Genomic DNA, 20,741 nt, shown 5'->3' on the forward strand with positions numbered 1-20,741 from the left:
ATATATCCGTTGCACTGGGATACGCAAACAACTAAATAACGGACATCACCCCATGGCTCATTGTGAACATTGTACCATGGCTCAAATGCGTCCTTCCAGCTCCAGACTCGTTCCCATAGTCTAATCTAGAATCTTAGTCTCTCTCTCTCAAACTATCTGAGGAAAATGGGGATATCTCCACTTGGCCATCAATCAACTGCTCAATACAATTTAATTAGGATTTAATCAAATGTTCTGGGCTGGCTCACCACCGCATACTCTTATATCTGCAATCATCATGACCATTGTTGCTGAAGTCAGATACTACTCGTCTTTCTCTGTTGTTTTAGCAGCAGTAACAGACCACCAGTGCCATAATTTCATGCAGAATTAAGAGGACAATATTACTACTACTGTATATGGCATGTAGCCAAAAACCCTGATGTCATAAACATCCTCAAAGCTGTGAAAATCAGGTTTTTGATATTACCTTTGTGGACTGAGCGCAGAGGTTCTGGCAAATAATTGCTAGTTTTGAGGATCCTGAAGGCAGCAGCAGATTATTTAACCTGTAAAGTGGCACTCAGGGAAAATCAGGCAAAACCTGAGGGTATATCTTAAAGGTGATGAGGTAAAGGGTGTATTCGTTTGTGTGTGTATTTTAGCGAGGGAGGGAGAGAAACACCACACAAACACACACAACACTGTGATAATTCACTTCAGAAGAGCTGAAGTGCTATTCAGTTCACTGTTAGGATAACGTTTCCCTATATACTGGTCCTTAAATGACCCCACACAAACAATGGCTGTGTGGCTGGCGGTCAGACTAGGCTATTTCATTCTCCTATTCACACACAACATTCACATTAATTTGCTGCTCTAGGGAATATCTGTTCAAATAATGAGTTTGCATTTACAGTAGTTACCGTTGTTTACAATTCACCCTTTGAGCTATAACCACAGAAATGTGTGATCTAAAATGAGATTATACTGCAGTTATTATATTATATCATATATATTATGTTATACTGTATTCTACAGCGGGGGGGGTGTGTGTAGCTGTGTGCGTGTCTGGGTTGGGTAGGGTGGTCAGTGGGAGGTGGTGGTAAGCCCTAGCCAATTATCCAGGTGGATTAGGTACTGGAGTGGTGGGCTGTCCCACATGGCTGTCATCAGCAGGATCTGTACGTCAGGATTGGGCGTTGTGCTGTCTCAGTGTTAGCCTTTAAGAGACTTGGAGAGACTGGGTTAGAACCTGGGATACCTCCGTCTCTATCTCTCTCCCTGACTCAGTTTCCCTTACCCTGTGAGGAAGAGTGGAGGTAGGATGCAAATAATGCTTAATATTTCGCTTTCTACTTCGTATTTATTGTAATGCTTCATTATTGGTATTGAGGAGTAATTGAGAAAACAGTATGGTCAATCTGAGGATTTTATTTTATTCTGTGTGAGTTTAATCTTCAATCTGATTATATTGTTAACTAAATGGTGTTGTACTGAGGAGAGGAGGGTTAGCATATTATGTGAAAAGGTGGTAAATAGTCTACAGGTCCTGCGTAGCTTCCAAAGCTGAGGAAGAAAGGATTTTCTCCAGTCTCAAACAGAAAACAGATAACAGCAATATGTTTAATTGCATACTTGAAACGGTTGTTAGCTTTTCTTTACTAGTACTTGCTCACCAAACATTAAGAAAAGGAGGAGCCAAAAAAATGATAAGGGTTTAGTTGATCATTCAACAAAGCATCACCTTTTTATGGTTCTGAAGAATGTTGGTAGACCAAACTGTTTCTGCATGTATCCTGAAAGTTCTAAAGCAGTTGGATTGTGTGGAATAGAATGTTTTCAAAAATGTAAACCAAAAATGGTCTGTACAAACCAAGCAACAAGGAGTATGTTTAATAAGGTATGTTTTATGTTTGAAATAATGATTTGGTCATAGAAATATCCAAGAGCTACCTGACTAAAGGCTCTCAGTTCTTTTTTGTTGCTGTTGGAATAGGTTTAATGAGATGGAGTCTGAGCTGTATAATTTGATTTAAGCAGTAATACATGAGAGGTCATGTGTTATGACAATTGTATCATGGCTGTGACAGCCACGAGGTGAAGCCTAGTGGTTTAGCTGTAGACCACCACAGCCATGATAAAAATGTCATAACACATGGCCTCTCATATATTATTGCTTTTATACAACAGGTTACCAGCATTAAAAAGCAAGATTCTTTCCCAAACCATACAGTTTCTACAAAATGTGATGCTACATTGGTTGTCAAGTGCAATTGTAGGCGCTTTCTGGCCATTAGTTCTATTCGTATTGGCTGCCATGTAAAGCAAAATGACCCAAGCGCTGGTTGATAGTTCCAGAACATTGCAGGTTGCTATGGCAAGCAAAAATGGTTGCTATGGAGGCTCTTCCCCCTTGCTAGATAGCCAACTACACAGCTACCACACAATCACTGAAGCTGGAAAGACAGCAAACTAGCTGCATTTTGTTTCGTTTGACCAGTTTTTCTATAGAAAATTCTTTGTATCCATAAAAATGATGCTGATACATGATTTTGACTGGCTGAGAAAAGCTGCCCGTCTGTCTGGCCTCCACTCCCAACACATTCATTATTATGGGACGCAGTGGAGATCGAATTTCAATATTGCAACCATGTTACAAATGTTGGACATAATGTCTAGATGCTTTTTACAGTGGACAAGTTTATAAATTGCATGGCTTGGCAGATGAGACAGTGGATCTGTAAAGGTAGTAGTGTGTTGCTAGGTAAGGACGTAACCAATGGCACTTCTTATGAATGTACTGGCCATGTGTATATTGTCTCATGAAATTGGTTGTTTGGATTCTGAATGCTAATTGGTTGATACAGTATACGGGAGTTAACATACCATGACATACCATGACGTGTTAATGTCATCATTCCACTGTCCTGTAGTCCAAGTATAACATTTATAAAATATTTTGGTTTATAAAAGTCTGGGATTGTATAAACTTACCTGTCTGCCCATGACCGGTGCAACAATGTATCATTTTACAAATGCGATCTCTCCTGTTCCAAGAATATATCTGATGCGGGACTGGAGGCAAGGGAAATAATGGCTGTGAATGGTCATCGATGTGAGAGCTCACTCAATAGTTATTGGCTGCACCATGGAGAACAGAAAGTGCTGGAATGCCATTTTAGCTGGCAACGATGTGAGTGGGGCGTCCCAACCAGCGCCAGTACCATGGACAGTTCTTCGACTCGTGTGCCATCAACGGAAACATCACTATTAACATTACCAACTAGCTTGGTTAGCTCAGACTTGCCAACCCTAATAGTTGTTGCTTATGTAGGCCTTTATTAAATCATTATTTATTGAAGTTCTTGTCTCATCATCATTGAATCTCTGCTAGCTATCAAAATTCCAATGATTTGTTTAGCTTAGCAACGTCTAATGAATAGAATTATTAGAATTAATGACTGGGTCAAAACAGCCCTTAGTCGTGAGTTATTTAAGCAATAAGGCACGAGGGGGTGTGGTATATGGCCAATATACCAAGGCTAAGGGCTGTTCTTAAGCACGACGCAACGCGGAGTGCCTGTATAGTCCTTAGCCATGGTTTATTGGCCATATACCACAAATCCTGAGGTGCCTTATTGCTATTACAAACGGGTTCTACTTCATACCTTTCAGACCATCAGTACAGTTGAAAGTATGGATTATATTCATTGCGCTCCACGCAGGTCAAGTAATAATAACAACAAAGTTACAGCGTGGGAGGACATCAGACCACACACTGTTTCTTCTCGCAAAGTTAGCTTAGCCGTTTTGCATAAGTTGAATGCTCCGCTGCTTCCGTTTTTCGGATTGCATCTTCCCATGTCCCGGGAGGGTAAGCTAAATTCTGTGTGAGTTGTGTGTACTGTCAGTCTGTCACCAACATCCTGTGACCTCTGGGTCAGAGCACGAAATTCACTCCCCAAGGCTGTGTGACAGCTCCCTTTTATTGGAGGATATCGGGCTTCCTTGTCTTGTGCTGACTTAGCCCAACAGCAAGTGTGTGTGTTGGCCACAGTACTCCGGTGCTGACCTTGTCAAGATATCCTCCACTGCTGTGCTTGTTATCGAGGCCACCGGGCACTAGTCGTCCTTCGACTATTTAAAACTTGAACGGGTCACTTCCCTAAATACCCACATCTAGGAAGATTGTTAGCTTAGCCAGCTATATGACGTAAGATTTGGATTGCCTCCCGTAGGCATCCCTCTCCCCTGGTATTACTAGTATGCTACAAGCAAGCTAGCTAGCCAGTTTACTAACTCAACCTAGCTGCCACTGTGTGTCGTCAGCTATCTTACCAACTTCATATAGCTGCCACTGTGTGTTGTCAACTTGGCTTACCAAATGACGGCCATTTGTTTGTGTTTCAGATAAATAAGCCTACATTTAAAAATGTTACCTCTCCTGCTCCAGCCCTGTGGTCATAGCTAGGCTCAATCAAAATTATTTTTAAGGCTGCTGTACTGCTTCCGCCAGATTATTGTCGCTGTTATATACAGTCTTCGGTTACTATTATATTAGTTAGTTTGATGAGTTTGCATGAGAAATATTTAATATTTAGAATTTATTGTCTTCACATTCTGAGTTGAGAGAACAGCGCATCACCATGATGCTGGGCATGCATGGCTGTTCCTCTTGTGGAGCTGAACTACAACTTGAAGATGGTTTGGCGTTGTCCACCTGCGTGTGGCCTTTTCTGACCCCAGCGTTAACTGTGCCGTCCTGCCTGTGAAGGTAAGGCAAGCGCGGCTAGCCAGAGTGGAGTGCCTGGTTTTCAAAGATAATTTACCAGCGTCCAGCGTTGTACGCAAGGTCCCACCCAGGGCCACCAAAAGAGGGAAAGCACACGAAACTGATGCCCCCCCCCCGTAAAAAAAGTAAAAAAATAAGAGCCTCACTCGGAAGGTCGATTCCTTATCCTCTGAGATAGAGCAGCTACAAACGCTTTTGCATTCCTTCAAGCCCCGTGAGTTGGGTCCCTCTAGCACACCCTCCAGCATGGGGAATGCAACATAGGGCTCAGATAGCAGGGATGATGACCTGCTGTCCACTCGGGGATCCAGTGTTGTGGACCCATTAAGTCTCAAAGCTAAAGATGGGACAGAGGAGTCATTCTGAGGCTCTGATCACACGGAGTCAGAAGGAAGCTCTGCCTCACTATGCGCGGTCCTGCGTGCGGCCTTAGCTAGGCTAGATCTTGATGACCCTCAAGCCACAGCCCCTGCCGCTAACCTGTTCTTTAAGAAGTCCCCGGCAGATACACCGTTCAGTGTGCCACGTTCACAGGCTTTTCTTACAGAGCTTCAGAGATGCTGGGTGACCCGCGGGCACTTGCCCACCACGGCAAGGACAGTAGGATGCTATCTGCCATATGCGACGCAAAACAACATGGGCTGGACCATATGCCTGATGTGGATGAATGCATAGGAGAGCTAATGCTCTTCACAGATGAAGCCTTGAAAGATGACGCCCGCTGCCCAAGACCTCAGTGCAGGGCCACAGAGGTCCGTATGGGCCTCATTGGGAAGTCGTTCTCAGTGCTCATGCTAGCAAAGAACAGGATGATCCAGCCAGAGCACGCAGACCTGGACCTCTGCAACCTGGATGACACATCTCTTCAAGCGTTTGCGTTCATGACCAGAGAGCTAGGCAGACTGCTGTCCACACTCATTGTGACTCGTCGCCAGGTCTGGCTCGCCTAAGCCCCAATGTCTGACGACTCCAGACGCACACTGAGGAGGCTCCCAGTGTTCCCCGGACTGCTTTTTGGCCCTGCAGCTGAGCGGGCCATCGAACATAGAAAACAGATGACTTAGGCTACACCACTGTGGAACCCACAGGCCACAGGCAGCACACTCGTGGCAGAGGGAGGCGTGACGCACGTGAACCTCGCCGTTCTCACTTGGCACAGCCGTACACATACCCTTGGTCCTACCACCAGCCTAACACAGGTGCTCGCCAGCCCCAGACGGCGAGGCAGCCACCCCCCTACCCCCAAGAGGCCGGGGCGGTTGTCAGTGCCCCAACAAACAGGCGTGGAGGCAGAAACTGAATGGCGGGGCTCGGTCGTAAGCTGATTTACCCAGCAGCACCTGACCTACTGGGCATCCCACTCCTCAGACCCATGGGTGGGGATGACCCTCTCACAGGGGTACAGGCTGCATTTCCGACGCCAATCCCCACCATTCTCAGGGATCAGAATGACTTGAGTCACAGAACCCCTGAAAGCTTGCACCCTCAACCAGGAGATTAAAAGCATCAGAACAGCAAGATGGCTTTTACTCAACCTATTTCCTGGTTCCGAAGAAAGATGGAGGCTTCTGTCCAGTTCTGGATTTTAAATGGTTCAATGTTTTCCAAAAAATACTCCCCTTCCACATTTTGCGGACGGTCGACATTCTCCAGACCTTAGTCGTGGACAATGGTTCATGTCCCTGGGCTTACTATCACATTCCGGTGTTACCGGAACACAGGCGTTTTCTGCGGTTCGCATTCCAGGGCCAGGCATACCAGTTTCCTGTATTACCCTTCGGTCTCTTCCTGGCTCCTCGTGTCTTCACAAGATGCGTGAGCGCAGCCTTGAGCTCCCTCCACCTACAAGGGATCAAGATCCTTCCTTACCTCAACAACTGGCTCATCTACGCCACCTTTCGCGAGTGTGCGGCCGAGGGCACAGCGCTGACTTTGAAACATTGGCATGGCTCTGAACTCCCGCACAATGAGGGCATGTATAACACCTCAGCTTGTGGACAGCATTCTTCTTCTTCTGCAACAATTTCAATTGATTGCATTGGTGAAGGTACGAACGTTCCAACAACAGATGGGCATGCTCACGGAGGCCTCTGCGGTGACACCGTTAGGCCAGCTGTCTTTAAGTCCACTACAAGGGTGGTTCAACAACCTCCGCTTGGACCCCAAGTGGGACAAAAACACCAAAATACGGGTGACAAGGGCGTGCTACTCTACTCTACGGCCGTGGAGAAAGAGAGCCTACCTAACTACAGGTGTCCCTCTCGGATCAATTCTGGCAAGGCGGGAGGTAGTGACGACCGCCGCTTTGCTAACAGGCTGGGGAGCAGTGTGGCAACACAGGTCTGTATGGGGAGAGTGGTGCCCCCGCTGGAGGAAAGAGCATATCTACGTGCTAGAACTTCAGACAATTTACCTAGCTCTGAATCACTTTCTGACGCTTCTCAAACACAAACATGTCCTGATACAATCAGAAAATACAGTGGCATGAGAAAGTATTCACACCCTTTGTATTTTTCCTATTTTGTTGCCTTATAACCTGGAATTAAAATAGATTTTTTTGGGGGGGTTGTATCATGTGAGTTACACAACATGTCTAACACTTTGAAGATGCAAAATATTTTTTCTTGCAGGGCAAGACAAAGAAACTGAAAATTTGAGCGTGCATAACTATTCACCCCCCAAAGTCAATACTTTGTAGAGCCACCTTTAGCAGCAATTACAGCTGCAAGTCTCTTAGGGTATGTCTCTATAAGCTTGGCACATCTAGCCACTGGGATTTTTGCCCATTCTTCAAGGCAAAACTGCTCCAGCTTCTTCAAGTTGGTTGGGTTCCGCTGGTGTACAGCAATCTTTAAGTCATACCACAGATTCTCAATTGGCTTGAGGCCATTCCAAGACAAACCACTCAAGTGTTGCTTTAGCAGTATGCTTAGGGTCATTGTCATGCTGGAAGGTGAACCTCCGTCCCGGTCTCAAATATCTGGAAGACTGAAACAGGTTTCCCTCAATAATTTCCCTCTATTTAGCGCCATCCATCATTCCTTCAATTCTGACCATTTTCCTAGTCCCTGCCGATGAAAAACATCCCCAAAGCATGATGCTGCCACCACCATGCTTCACTGTGGGGATGAGGTTCTCGGGGTGAGGTGTTGGGTTTGCACCAGACATAGCGTTTCCCTTGATGGCCAAAAGCTACATTTTTGTCTCAGCTGACCAGAGTACCTTCTTCCATATGTTTGGGGAGTCTCCCACATGCCTTTTGGCGAACACCAAACATGTTTGCTTATTTTGTTCTCTAAGCAATAGCTTTTTACTGGCCACTCTTCCATAAAGCCCAGCTCTGTAGAGTGTACGGCTTAAAGTGGTCCTATGGACAGATACTCCAATCTCCGCTGCGGAGCTTTGCAGCTCCTTCAGGGTTATCTTTGGTCTCTTTGTTGCCTCTCTGATCAATGCCCTCCTTGCCTGGTCAGTGAGTTTTGGTGCGCGGCCCTCTCTTGGCAGGTTTGTTGTGGTGCCATTGTCACGATCTTGGAAATGAGCGGACCAAGGGGCAGCATGAGTATAGTTCCACATATTTATTTCAGTGAAACTAACAAAACAAAATAACAAACTTAAAGCCCGTGAGGACGTAGTGCCCCAAAACACTAACAAACAATCAATATTCCACAAACTCAGGTGGGAAAAATGCTACCTAAATATGATCCCCAATTAGAGGCAACGATTACCAGCTGCCTCTAATTGGGAACCAAACCAAAACACCAACATAGAAATGTTAAACTAGAACACCCCCTCGTCACGCCCTGACCTACTACACCATAGAGAAACAAGGGCTCTCTATGGTCAGGTCATGACAGCCATATTCTTTACATTTTTTAATAATGGATTTAATGGTGCTCTGTGGGATGTTTAAAGTTTCAGATATTTTTTTATAACCCAACCCTGATCTGTACTTCTCCACAACTCTTGTCCCTGACCTGTTTGGAGAGCTCCTTGGTCTTGCTTGGTGCTACCCCTTGCTTAGTGGTGTTGCAGACTCTGGGGCCTTTCAGAACAGGTGTATACATTCTGAGATCATGTGACAGATCATGTGACAGCTGGACTTTATTTCACTATGTGACTGGTTGCACCATATCTTATTTAGGGGCTTCATAGCGAAGGGGTGAATAAATATGTACGCACCACTTTTCCAGGGTTTGTTTTAGAATTTTTTTAAACAAGTAATTTTTTACATTTCACTTCACCAATTTGGACTATTTTGTGTATGTCCATTACATGAAATCCAAATAAAAATCCATTTAAATTACAGGTTGTTGTAACGGCTTGTGCTCTCCTCATCCTCGGATGAGGTGAGGAGAGAGGGATCTGAAGACCAAAACGCAGGCTTTGGGAAATAAGCCATCTTTATTATACAATATGATGGCAACACGAAACGAAACAAAACACTTTCAAACTACAAAACAAGAAAACGACGTTGAACGAAACCTGAACATAAACTTACATAACTAAACATAAACTTACGTACAGGAAACGGACGACATCGAAACGAAACGAAACAAACAAACGCTACAGTCCCATGTGGTACGAACGTACATACAGACATAGGAGACAATCACCCACAAACAAACAGTGAGAATGCCCTACCTAAATATGACTCTTAATTAGAGGCAAACGCAAACCACCTGCCTCTAATCAAGAGCCATACCAGGCAAACCAAAACCAACATAGAAACAGATAACATAGAATGCCCACCCAACCTCACGTCCTGACCAACTAACACACAAAAACTAACATAAATAGGTCAGGAACGTGACAGTACCCCCCCCCACAAGGTGCGAACTCCGGACGCACCAGCACAAAGTCTAGGGGAGGGTCTGGGTGGGCATCTAACCACGGTGGTGGCTCAGGCTCCGGGCGCGGTTCCCACCCCACCATAATCCATCCTAGCCTCCTCCCTCCAAGCATGTCCACCCTCTTTCTTCCCCCACAAAATCCTCTTAATAACATATCTAATAATGACAACACCGGGACAGAGAGATAAACCAAGACAGAGGGATAGATAAGAATATAGAGGTAGATAAAGATAGAGAGGGAGATCAGGATAGAGGGGCAACTCCGGACTGAAAGGCAGCTCCGGACAGAGAGACAGCTCTGGACTGATGGGCAGTTCTGGGTATTTAGCCTTTTCAGGCTGAAGGGCAGCTCATGGCTGACTGACGAATCTCGACGCTCATGGCTGGCTGACGGCTCTCGACGCTCATGGCAGGCTGACGGCTCTCGACGCTCATGGCAGGCTGACGGCTCTCGACGCTCATGGCAGGCTGACGGCTCTCGACGCTCATGGCAGGCTGACGGCTCTCGACGCTCATGGCAGGCTGACGGCTCTCGACGCTCATGGCAGGCTGACGGCTCTCGACGCTCATGGCGCTCTGACGGCTCTGGCTGCTCATGGCGCTCTGACGGCTCTGGCTGCTCATGGCTCGCTGGCGGCTCTGGCAGATCCTGTCTGGTTGGCGGCTCTGGCAGATCCTGTCTGGTTGGCGGCTCTGGCAGATCCTGTCTGGTTGGCGGCTCTGGCAGATCCTGTCTGGTTGGCGGCTCTGGCAGATCCTGTCTGGTTGGCGGCTCTGGCAGATCCTGTCTGGTTGGCGGCTCTGGCAGATCCTGTCTGGCTGACGGCTCTAGCGGCTCCTGTCTGGCTGACGGCTCTAGCGGCTCCTGTCTGGCTGACGGCTCTGTAGGCTCATGGCAGACGGGCGGCTTTGCAGGCTCATGGCAGACGGGCGGCTTTGCAGGCTCCTGGCAGACGGGCGGCTTTGCAGGCTCCTGGCAGACGGATGGCTCAGACGGCGCTGGGGAGACGGATGGCTCAGATGGCGCTGGGGAGACGGATGGCTCAGATGGCGCTGGGGAGACGGATGGCTCAGATGGCGCTGGGGAGACGGATGGCTCAGATGGCGCTGGTGAGACGGATGGCTCTGGCCGGATATGGCGCACTGTAGACCTGGTGCGTGGTGCCGGAACTGGAGGCACCGTGCTAATGATAAGCACCTTCCTACTAGTGCGGGGAGCAGGGACAGGGCACACTGTATTCTCAAAGCCTACTCTATCCCTGATGCGTGGTACCGGCACTGTTGACACCGGGCTGAGGACAAGCACATCAGGATTAGTAGGGGGAGAAGATACAGTGGGTTCAGGGCTCTGGAGACGCACAGGTAACTTAGTGCGTGGGCCCGGAACTGGAGGCACCGGGCTAGATACACGCACTACAGGGAGAGTGCGTGGAGGAGGAACAGGGCTCAGGATACGCACTGGTAGCCTAGTGCGTAGTGTAGACACTGTAGGTACTAGGCTGGGGCGGGGAGGTGGTGCCGGAAATACCGGACCGTGGAGGCGTACTGGCACTCTTGAGCATTGAGCTTGCCCAACCTTACCTGGTTGAATACTCCCGGTTGCCCGACCAGTGCGGGGAGGTGGAATAACCCGCACTGGGCTATGCACTCGTACAGGAGACACCGTGCGCTCTACTGCGTAACACGGCGCCTGCCCGTACTCCCGCTCTCCACGGTAAGCCTGGGAAGTGGGCGCAGGTCTCCTACCTGCCCTTGGCCCACCACCTCCTAGCACCCCCCCAAGAAATTTTTGGGAATTACTTACGGGCTTTTTCGGCTTCCGTGCCAGACGCGTTCCCTCATAGCTCCGGTTCCTCTCTCCGGTAGCCTCCGCTCTCCTCAGTGCCTCCAGCTGTTCCCATGGGAGGCGATCTCTACCAGCTAGGATCTCCTCCCAAGTGTAGCAACCCTTTCCATCCAAAACCTCGTCCCATGTCCATTGCTCCTTTCTCTCCTGTCCCTTACTCCGTTTCGTTTTCCCTTGCCGCTTGGTCTTAGCGTGTTGGTGGGTGATTCTGTAACGGCTTGTGCTCTCCTCATCCTCGGATGAGGTGAGGAGAGAGGGATCTGAAGACCAAAACGCAGGCTTTGGGAAATAAGCCATCTTTATTATACAATATGATGGCAACACGAAACGAAACAAAACACTTTCAAACTACAAAACAAGAAAACGACGTTGAACGAAACCTGAACATAAACTTACATAACTAAACATAAACTTACGTACAGGAAACGGACGACATCGAAACGAAACGAAACAAACAAACGCTACAGTCCCATGTGGTACGAACGTACATACAGACATAGGAGACAATCACCCACAAACAAACAGTGAGAATGCCCTACCTAAATATGACTCTTAATTAGAGGCAAACGCAAACCACCTGCCTCTAATCAAGAGCCATACCAGGCAAACCAAAACCAACATAGAAACAGATAACATAGAATGCCCACCCAACCTCACGTCCTGACCAACTAACACACAAAAACTAACATAAATAGGTCAGGAACGTGACAGGTTGTAATGCAACAAAATAGGAAAAACGCCAGGGGGATAAATACTTTTGCAAGGCACTCACATCAACGGTGTTCCACATCAACCATCAAGGGGGAACAAGGTCTGTACAGTCCCTACAGGTGGCCAACAACTCTTGATATGGGCGCTACCACATCTGGCCTTCCTACGAGCCATTCATCTCCCCAGCAAGGTGGACGAGGTAACAGACTTCTTGTCGCGACAGAAACCGCCCCCGGGGGAATGGAGACTTCACCCACAAGCAGTGAAGATGAAATGGCAGAGGTTTGGAACAGCACATGTGGACCTGTTCACCTCAGCGAAAACATCCTACTGCTCCCTCTGGTTCTCCAGGGCATGGACGCCTTAGCCCACACATGGCCAGGGCGTTCTGTATGCTTTCCCATCCGAACCCCCCCCCCCCCCCCCCCCAATCTTAGCAATGCTGCACAGGGTCATGCTGCTGCTTGTAGCCCCCAGATGGCAAGCGAGACCCTGTTTTCCAACCCTCCTCAGTCTTCTGGAGGGAGTGCCATGGCAGCTGCCTCACAGACAGGACCTGCTTTCACAGTTGGAATGCAGGATATGACATTCCAGCAAAGAGAAACTTCAGCTACGGGTGTGGCCTCTGAAGAGCCCGTCTCTCTACTGAATGGCTGCGATCCTGCTATTGTTGGACGAAACCTCCTTTCGAGCATACGGAGGAGCCGGACATGAAATGGTTCTCTCTGAAAATGGCTTTCCTCTTAGCTATTTCATCAACGCAATGTGTGAGTGAGCTCCACACGGTCTCTATGAGCCCGGTCTGCCTACGATGGAAGGCAGATGACCTAGGTGTGACCTTATGGCCCTATTCAGCCTTTTTGCCTAAGGGGTTTAATACCCCTTGACATCAATCAAGCCATCGAACTGGTGGCCTACTGCCCTCCTCCTTTCCAGAATGCGGAGGAGGAGCGAGCAAATCTCTTGTGTCCAGTCCATTCCATCAAACACTATATGCAAGCCTCGGAACACTACAGAAAGTCAGAGCAGCGGTTTCTGTGCTTTGGTGGGAAGTCAATAGGCCTTGCATTATCCAAGCAGAGGCTTTCACACTGGGTTGTGGATGTCATCACCCAGGCCTACAAGGGAGTAGGGCTCCCTGTTCCAGAAGCTGTGATATGTCACTCGACCAGAAGTGTCCTGGGCTGCGTTGAGAGGCATCCCCCAGAATGAGATATGCGCTGCTGCTATCTGGTCGTCGCCCTGCACGTTCTCAAGGTTTTCAAAGTTCACATCGCATCCTTCCACACCATGGGCTCTGCCATTCTTCCAGTGGTACTGGTGCATTAATCAGAGGTTCGTAGTGCTATTCCTTGTGACCTTGTTGGTATGAGTCATCCATACTTTCAACCGTACTGACGGTCTGAAAGGTATGAAGTAGAAGGGAAGTTCCGAATGTAACTATGGTCCTATGAATACCTGGAAGACCGTCAGTACTTTCCTGTCACTCGGAATCTTTTGGGCAAGAAGATCCTCTGAGAAAGTGTGTGGTTTGATGTACGGTTGTATATGAACCGCGGGGGCAGGTCATTCCATGCTGTCACGTCACCATCGTGACTTTGTTGTTATTATTACTTGACCTGCGCGGAATGCGAGGGATATAATCCATACTTTCAACCATACTGACTGTCTTCCAGGTATTCGTAGAACCATAGTTACATTCGTAACTTCCGCTACTAACATAATTAGAACAGTAAAAATAAATGTTTTGTCATACCCGTGGTATACGGTCTGATATAACCAATCAGCATTCCGGGCTTGAACCACCCAGTTTATAATGCACTTTAATCCTTGGTTCTCATGATTTATTGCTTTATTCTACAACAGGTGGATCTAATCCTGGATGCTTATCGCATTCTAGCCGGTGTATATTCCACAAGTTACCACCGGCAAAACTATGACGTTGAAATGCCTATTTACTCTGTTCCATCTCAATGCTCAATCCACTGTCTCATCAGCCCAGCCAGGCAATTTATAAACTTGATCTCCACTATAAAAAGCATCTTGACATTATCTCCCATTTATTTTTGATTTTCAAACGCGGAGGTTTGTATTAACCTAGCTGTCTATTTCAATATTGAAATTCGATCTCCAGGTGTCCCATAGTAATTCACTTTCAGGAGTCGGGATGAGAGAGACAGGCAGGAAACTTTTCTCAGCCAGTCGAAATAATAAATCAGCTGGCATCATTTGTATGGATATATACAAAGAAATGTCAATAGAAAACAGGTCAAATGAAGCAAAATGCAGCTAGTTTGCTGTCTTTCCAGCTTCAATTTGAAGTGATTGTGTTAGATATGCTGTTGGCTAGCTCCTCTGAACAATAGTGTCCTGACAACAGAGTACATTTTCTATGCCAGGCGAAATTGTGCATCATTAGCTCATTGTTATGGATGTATCCAAATAAATGTCACTAGAAAACTGCTTAAACAAACGCAAATGCAGCTACCTTGCTGTTATTCTGGCTGCACTGTTTGACGTTACTGTAAGTTAGTTGGCTAGCTAGCAAGCAAGGGATAAGAACGTTGCTAGCCAGTATGGCAATGGAACATTTAGAACAAACAACTGGGTCGCGTCCATAGAAACAGAACAAAAAGACTGAATGACTGGGTCGCGTCTCTGGCAACCAAACTGATAGGACGAACGACAAGCCGGCTTGGGTAGCAACCCCAGATTTGTATCGGGACTATATCATGTGGAAGGATGAAATAGTATGAATAAATTAATAAAAATAGAGATTTTAATGAAAATATGTCAATCATTATTTCAATATGTTGGTAACCCGTTGTATAAAAATGTTAATACCCTCTAAGCCGGTGTTTGGAGGATATATTGGCACGGGACCTGTGCCAATATATCCTCAGAACACCAGCTTCTCGGGCATTGCCACTTAAGTATATCATGGGCAAGATAGGACATAACAATGGGAATTCCAAACCACCCGTTGTATAATAGCTAGTAAGCTCATAGTCCGTGTTGGTATTAGATAGAACGGCGCGGCCCTGCCCGCCTGTGAGGAAAACAACCTGTGGTTATCTAGGTTACCTCATTGGCTCACAGCAAAATCTTTTTCAAACGAAATGTTCTTGTTGTGTGCTTGTTTTAGTAAATTACAAAACTACATTTAAGAAAAGTACAACATGTCTTAAGATTGCATTTCAACATTGTCTGCTCCAGAGCGGTTTCACTACTTAGAATATTTCTCATAACAGCACTATCAGCCACGTGAGTGAGTGCCAGCTACCTACCTACCGGAACATTAAGCTAGCCAAGACCAGCAACACAAATTAACAGACTATACAGCTACAAGTAGTGAATGGAGTTACAGACGGACTATACCTAACAAGTTAAATGGTAATTGCTGTGACATCTGTTGCACAGACAGCTTCTCCAACTCTCATTTAGGCCAGAATTGAGGGGGGAAAGTTGCTAAATCCTATTAAAACCCTTGGTGGTAAAACCAAGGCAGCCTGAAAAGTAGGCGGACTTGTCGTTTTTTACCAAAACTGGAAAAGGTCTGAAAACTCGCTAAATAGAGAAACAAAGTTGCTAAATTGGCAACACTGTGCTTAATGTCAACCACTCCTATGCCTAGGGTATAAGGGCACTGTGTTTCTGTTTATGTTTTAGTGTTTGCATTGTTTAACAGTGTCATGTAAGCATAGGGCTATTGATGCAGAAACCTATTGTGGCTGTGGTCAGCTGTCTGAACCATGGACACACACATACACACTCAGCCCTTCACAGAGTTAAGCATACATTTCAGTACTTCTCTCCGCTTTACCATCCCTTTTAACTTGTTTACTCTGTGTGGGGAATGAGAAGTGGAGGCGAGGTCAGGTGGGTTAAGAGATCGAGGGGTCAGACGATGCTCTGATGGGTGACCTTTGGTTCACCTGTTAGCCCGTTAACCTTCTGTTCCACAGCACCATATGCAATCACTGGGTTTATGTGTATACATTATTACTCTCATATGGTACCATTGTTTAATCCGAGATATTATTCAAAGTGTTTCCACCGTCATTCATGGAGCAAAATGAGAGTACAGTATATAGGGAACAGTCACTGACTAGATATGTCTTCATGTAAAATGGGGGATTTTGATTTACACATGGTTGAGTTATCAACTAATGTGAATTTCAACATGAAATCAGCAAAATATTGTACCCTGTCATTGGATTTAGGTTACAAGTTATAAAAAATTATAAATGCCCTTAGAAATCAAATCAAATTTGATTTGTCTCATGCTTTGTAAACAAAAGGTGTAGACTAACAGTGAAATGCTTACTTATGGGCCCTTCCCAACAATGCAGAGAGAAATAATAGAAAAGTAAAACACGTAATATCAAATGTAATAGTAGATACACAATGAGTAACGATAACTTGGCTATATACAAGAGGTACCAGTATCGAGTTAATGTGCATGGGTACGAGGTAATTGAGGTAGATATGTACATATAACTAGGAGTAAAGTGACAGTTAATAAACAAGCAGCAGTATATGTGGCAAGTCGAAAAATATAGTGCAAAAGGGGTCAATGCAGATAGTCCGGGTAGCTATTTAACATAGTATTTAGAAGTTTTATGGCTTGGGAGGTAGAAGCTATTCAAGGTCTTGTTGGTTCCAGACAGGGTCCTGTTGATTCCAGTGCATCGGCGCTGCTTACTGTGCGGTAGCAGAGAGAACAGTCTATGACTTTGACAATTTTTAGGGGCTTCCTCTGATACCGCCTGGAATAGAGGTCCTGGATGGCTTCCCTAGTGGCGCAGTGGTCTAAGGCACGGCATCGCAGTGCTAGCTGTGCCACTAGAGATTCTGGCTTTGAGTCCAGGCTCTGTCGCAGCCGGCCGCGACCGGGAGACCCATTGCGCGGCGCACAATTGGCCCTGCATCGTCCGGGTTAGGCCGGCAGGGATGTCCTTGTCCCATCACGCGCTAGCGACTCCTGTGGCGGGCCAGGCGCAGTGCACGCTGACACGGTCGACCTACACCTCTCCCGAGTCCGTACGGGAGTTGCAGCGATGAGACAAGACTGTAACTACCAATTGGATACCACGAAATTGACGAGAAAACGGGGTAAAAAAAAAGTATTAAAAAAAGAGGTCCTGGATGGCAGGGAGCTCGGCCCCATTGACGTACTGGGCTGTACGCACTACCCTCTGTAGCACCTTGCGGTCGGATGCCAAGCTGTTGCCATACCAAGCGGTGATGGAGACAGTCAAGATGCTCTCAAAGGTGCAGTTGTTTAACTTTTTAAGGATCTGAGGGCCCATGCCAAATCTTTTCAGCCTCTTGAGGGGAAGAGGCACTGTTGTGCACTCTTCACAATTATGTTGGTGTGTGTGGACCAGTGGTGTAAAGTACTTAAGTCAAAAATATTTTAAAAGTACTACTTAAGAAGATTTTTGGGTTATCTGTACTTTATTATTTATATTTTTGACAACTTTTACTTTTTCTTCACTACGATCCTAAAGACAAAAAATAAAATAGTGCCGTCTGGTTTGCTTAATATAAGGATTTTTTTTTTAAATTTATACTTTTACTTTTGATACTTAAGTATATTTAAAACCAAATACCTTTAAAAACTTTTTCTCAATAACTACTTTACTGGGTGACTAACTTTTACTTGAGTCATTTTCTATGAAGGTATCTTTACTTTTACTCAAGTATGACAATACGGTACTTTTTCCACCACTGGTGTGGACAATGATAGATCCTTAGTGATGTGGACACTGAGGAACTTGAAGCTCTCGACCCGCTCCACTACAGCCCTATCGATGTGAATGGGGGCGTGCTCCCCTCCGTTTCCTTTAGTTCACAATCACCTCCTTTGTCTTGCAGACATTGAGGGAGAAGTTGTTTTTCTGGCATCACATTGTGTGTTCTCTGACAGTCTCCTCCCAATAGACTGGCTCATCGTCATCGGTGATCAGGTCAACCACCGTCGTCGGCAAACTTAATGATGGAATCGTGCAAGGCCGCGCAGTCGTAGGTAAACGGGGAGTACAAGAGGGGACTTAACAGTACACCTGAGGGGCCCCCATGTTGAGGGTCAGCATGGCGGATGTGTTGTTGCCTACCCTCACCACCTGTGGGGGGCCTGTCAGGATGTCCTTTGCTTAGTGATGAGCTTGGAGGGCACTATGGTGTTGAACGCTGAGTGTAGCCAATGAACAGAATTCTCACATAGGTGTTCCTCTTGTCCAGGTGGACAGAGCAGTGTGGAGTGTAATAATCAAACTTTATTTGTCACATGCGCCGAATACAACTGGTGTAGACCTTAAAGTGAAATGCTTACTTACAAGCCCTTAACCAACAGTGCAGTTCAAGAACAGTTAAGAAAATATTTACTAAATAAACTAAAGTAAAAACACAATATATTTTCATGAGGTATTCTACCTCAGGGGAGCAATACCTCGAGACTTTAATATTTAATATTAGACATTGCGCACCAGCAGTTATTGACAAATAGACACAGACCCCCGCCCCTCGTCTTACCAGACTTCGCCACCCAGCTCTATATTATCCGTGTCGTCGTTCAACCACGTCTCAGTGAAACATAAGATATTACCGTTATTTTTTTTCTTCCCTTTGTAATCCGTGATAGCAAGCTCTGCCAGATCCGACGAGCATCAGAGCCGGTGTAGTAGGATTAGTCCTGTATTCGATCTTAGTCCTGCTTTGCATGTTTGATGATTCTTCGGAGGGCATAGCGTTTACAATTGGCTCATTCATCCCCCTCCTCTCCCCTGTAACTATTCCCCAGGTCGTTGCTGCAAATGAGAACGTGTTCTCAGTCAACTTACCTGGTAAAATAACGGTAAATAAAATAAATAAATAAATAGCGGAATTTCTTATCAGTGTCTGGATTAGTGTGGCGCTCCTTGAAATCAGAAGCTCTAGCCTTTAGCTCAGTGAGGATGTTTCCTGTAATCCATTGTTTCTGGTTGGGATATGTACGTAAGGTCACTATGGAGACATAGTCATTGTTGTGCTTATTAATGAAGCCGGTGACAGATGAGGTAAACTCCTCAATGCCATCGGATAACAAAGAGACACACAACTCCTCCCTTTAGCTTACCTGATGTTGCCGTTCTGGCCTGCCGATGAATAGATAACATAGCTTGATGTATATTATCCATGCCCTTGTTCCACCACTGTACCGTTGATAGGATAGTCCTGAATGGATCTCATCCAGTTTGTTGTCCAGTGATTGTACATACGCCAATAGAATGGAGGGTAGAGGCGGTTTATGCACTCACCAATGTAGTTCCGTCAGTGTGCCCGCAAGTTGGCCTCTCTTATGCAATTATTTCATTTTCTATGTCTCTGGGATTAGGGCCTTTCCAGGGTGAGCAGTATGTCCTGCGCCTCCGACTCGTTGAAGTAGAAATCTTCATCCAAATCGAGGTTAGTGATCACTGTTTTGATGTCCAGAAGCTCTTTTCGGTCATAGCGGAAACATTATGTACCAAAAAAGTTAATATTAGCGCAGAAAAAACACTCAAAATAGTAGAATTGGTCAGTAGCCTGTACAACGAATGCTATCCAATGCAGGGCCATTACTCACATGTTGATGACTTTTGGCAAATTCAATCAGTTTTCTACGATGATTCAACGGCAACACATACAAAAATGTGTTGATATGACGTGGGAAAAGCATTGATTCAACCAGTTTTAGCCCACTGGTGTAACGGGTGTCTAGTTCTTCCTCCTCCTCGGATGAGGAGAGGAGAGAAGGATCGGAGGACCAAAATGCAGCGGGTTGTGAATACATAATGAATTTAATGGAAGACGAAGACGAAAACACGAAAAACACTTGAATAAACTACAAAACAAATAAACGATGTAGACAGACCTGACTATGAGAACTTACAATAGACGAAGAACGCACGAACAGGAAACAGACTACATACATGAACGAACAAACCGAAACAGTCCCGTGTGGTGCAACATACACAGACACGGAAGACAATCACCCACAAACAAACATTGTGAACAGCCAACCTTTATATGGTTCTCAATCAGAGGAAAACGTCAAACACCTGTCCCTGATTGAGAACCATATAAGGCTAATTACAAGTGACCTAAACATAGAAACACAAAACATAGAATGCCCACCCCAACTCACGCCCTGACCAACTAAACACATACAAAAATAACATAAAACAGGTCAGGAACGTGACAACTGGGCTGTGTTTGTTGGGGGAAACCTGTGGTTCTGGACAGATAAGAGAAAGCAGTAATAGTTGTGCTAAAGCTCCCGGCTAATCCCGTTAGTGTTTTGTTCTGGTCCTCTGGACCACTCCAATGCCCTGGCACCATCACAGGAGGATAATAGTCAGTGTAGTACAGTACCATGAGACCTGGCTAAACCCAACCAGAGACAGATGTCCTCTGTCAGCAGGCACTAGACAAAAGAATTGTCTTAAATGAATGTGTTGTATTAGAATCATGATTTTTTTTATCCCAACATTTTCATATTTTCAAAATATGTTCTGTTCTCTCATCTCTTTAG

At 45.9% G+C, this 20,741-nt stretch overlaps 1 protein-coding gene across 4 annotated transcripts in view; it reads left to right on the forward strand.

Annotated features, from left to right (window-relative positions):
• LOC129830045 (solute carrier organic anion transporter family member 4A1-like) overlaps window positions 1–20,741 on the forward strand; it is a 47,223-nt gene that overhangs the window by 17,141 nt on the left and 9,341 nt on the right. Inside the window, exons 1-2 of one of the 4 annotated variants that reach the window (XM_055892214.1) lie at window positions 1,194–1,301; window positions 19,563–19,633. The exons of 1 other annotated variant lie outside the window; for it this stretch is intronic. The gene's annotated coding sequence lies outside the window, so the exon portion shown is untranslated. Of the gene's footprint in view, window positions 1–1,193; window positions 1,302–19,562; window positions 19,634–20,741 lie in introns of those variants that run through there. 2 more of the 4 variants (XM_055892216.1, XM_055892215.1) reach the window with 2 other exon arrangements.

Source organism: Salvelinus fontinalis, chromosome 31 (assembly GCF_029448725.1).
Source record: "Salvelinus fontinalis isolate EN_2023a chromosome 31, ASM2944872v1, whole genome shotgun sequence".
In the NCBI taxonomy this organism is placed as follows: domain Eukaryota; kingdom Metazoa; phylum Chordata; class Actinopteri; order Salmoniformes; family Salmonidae; genus Salvelinus; species Salvelinus fontinalis.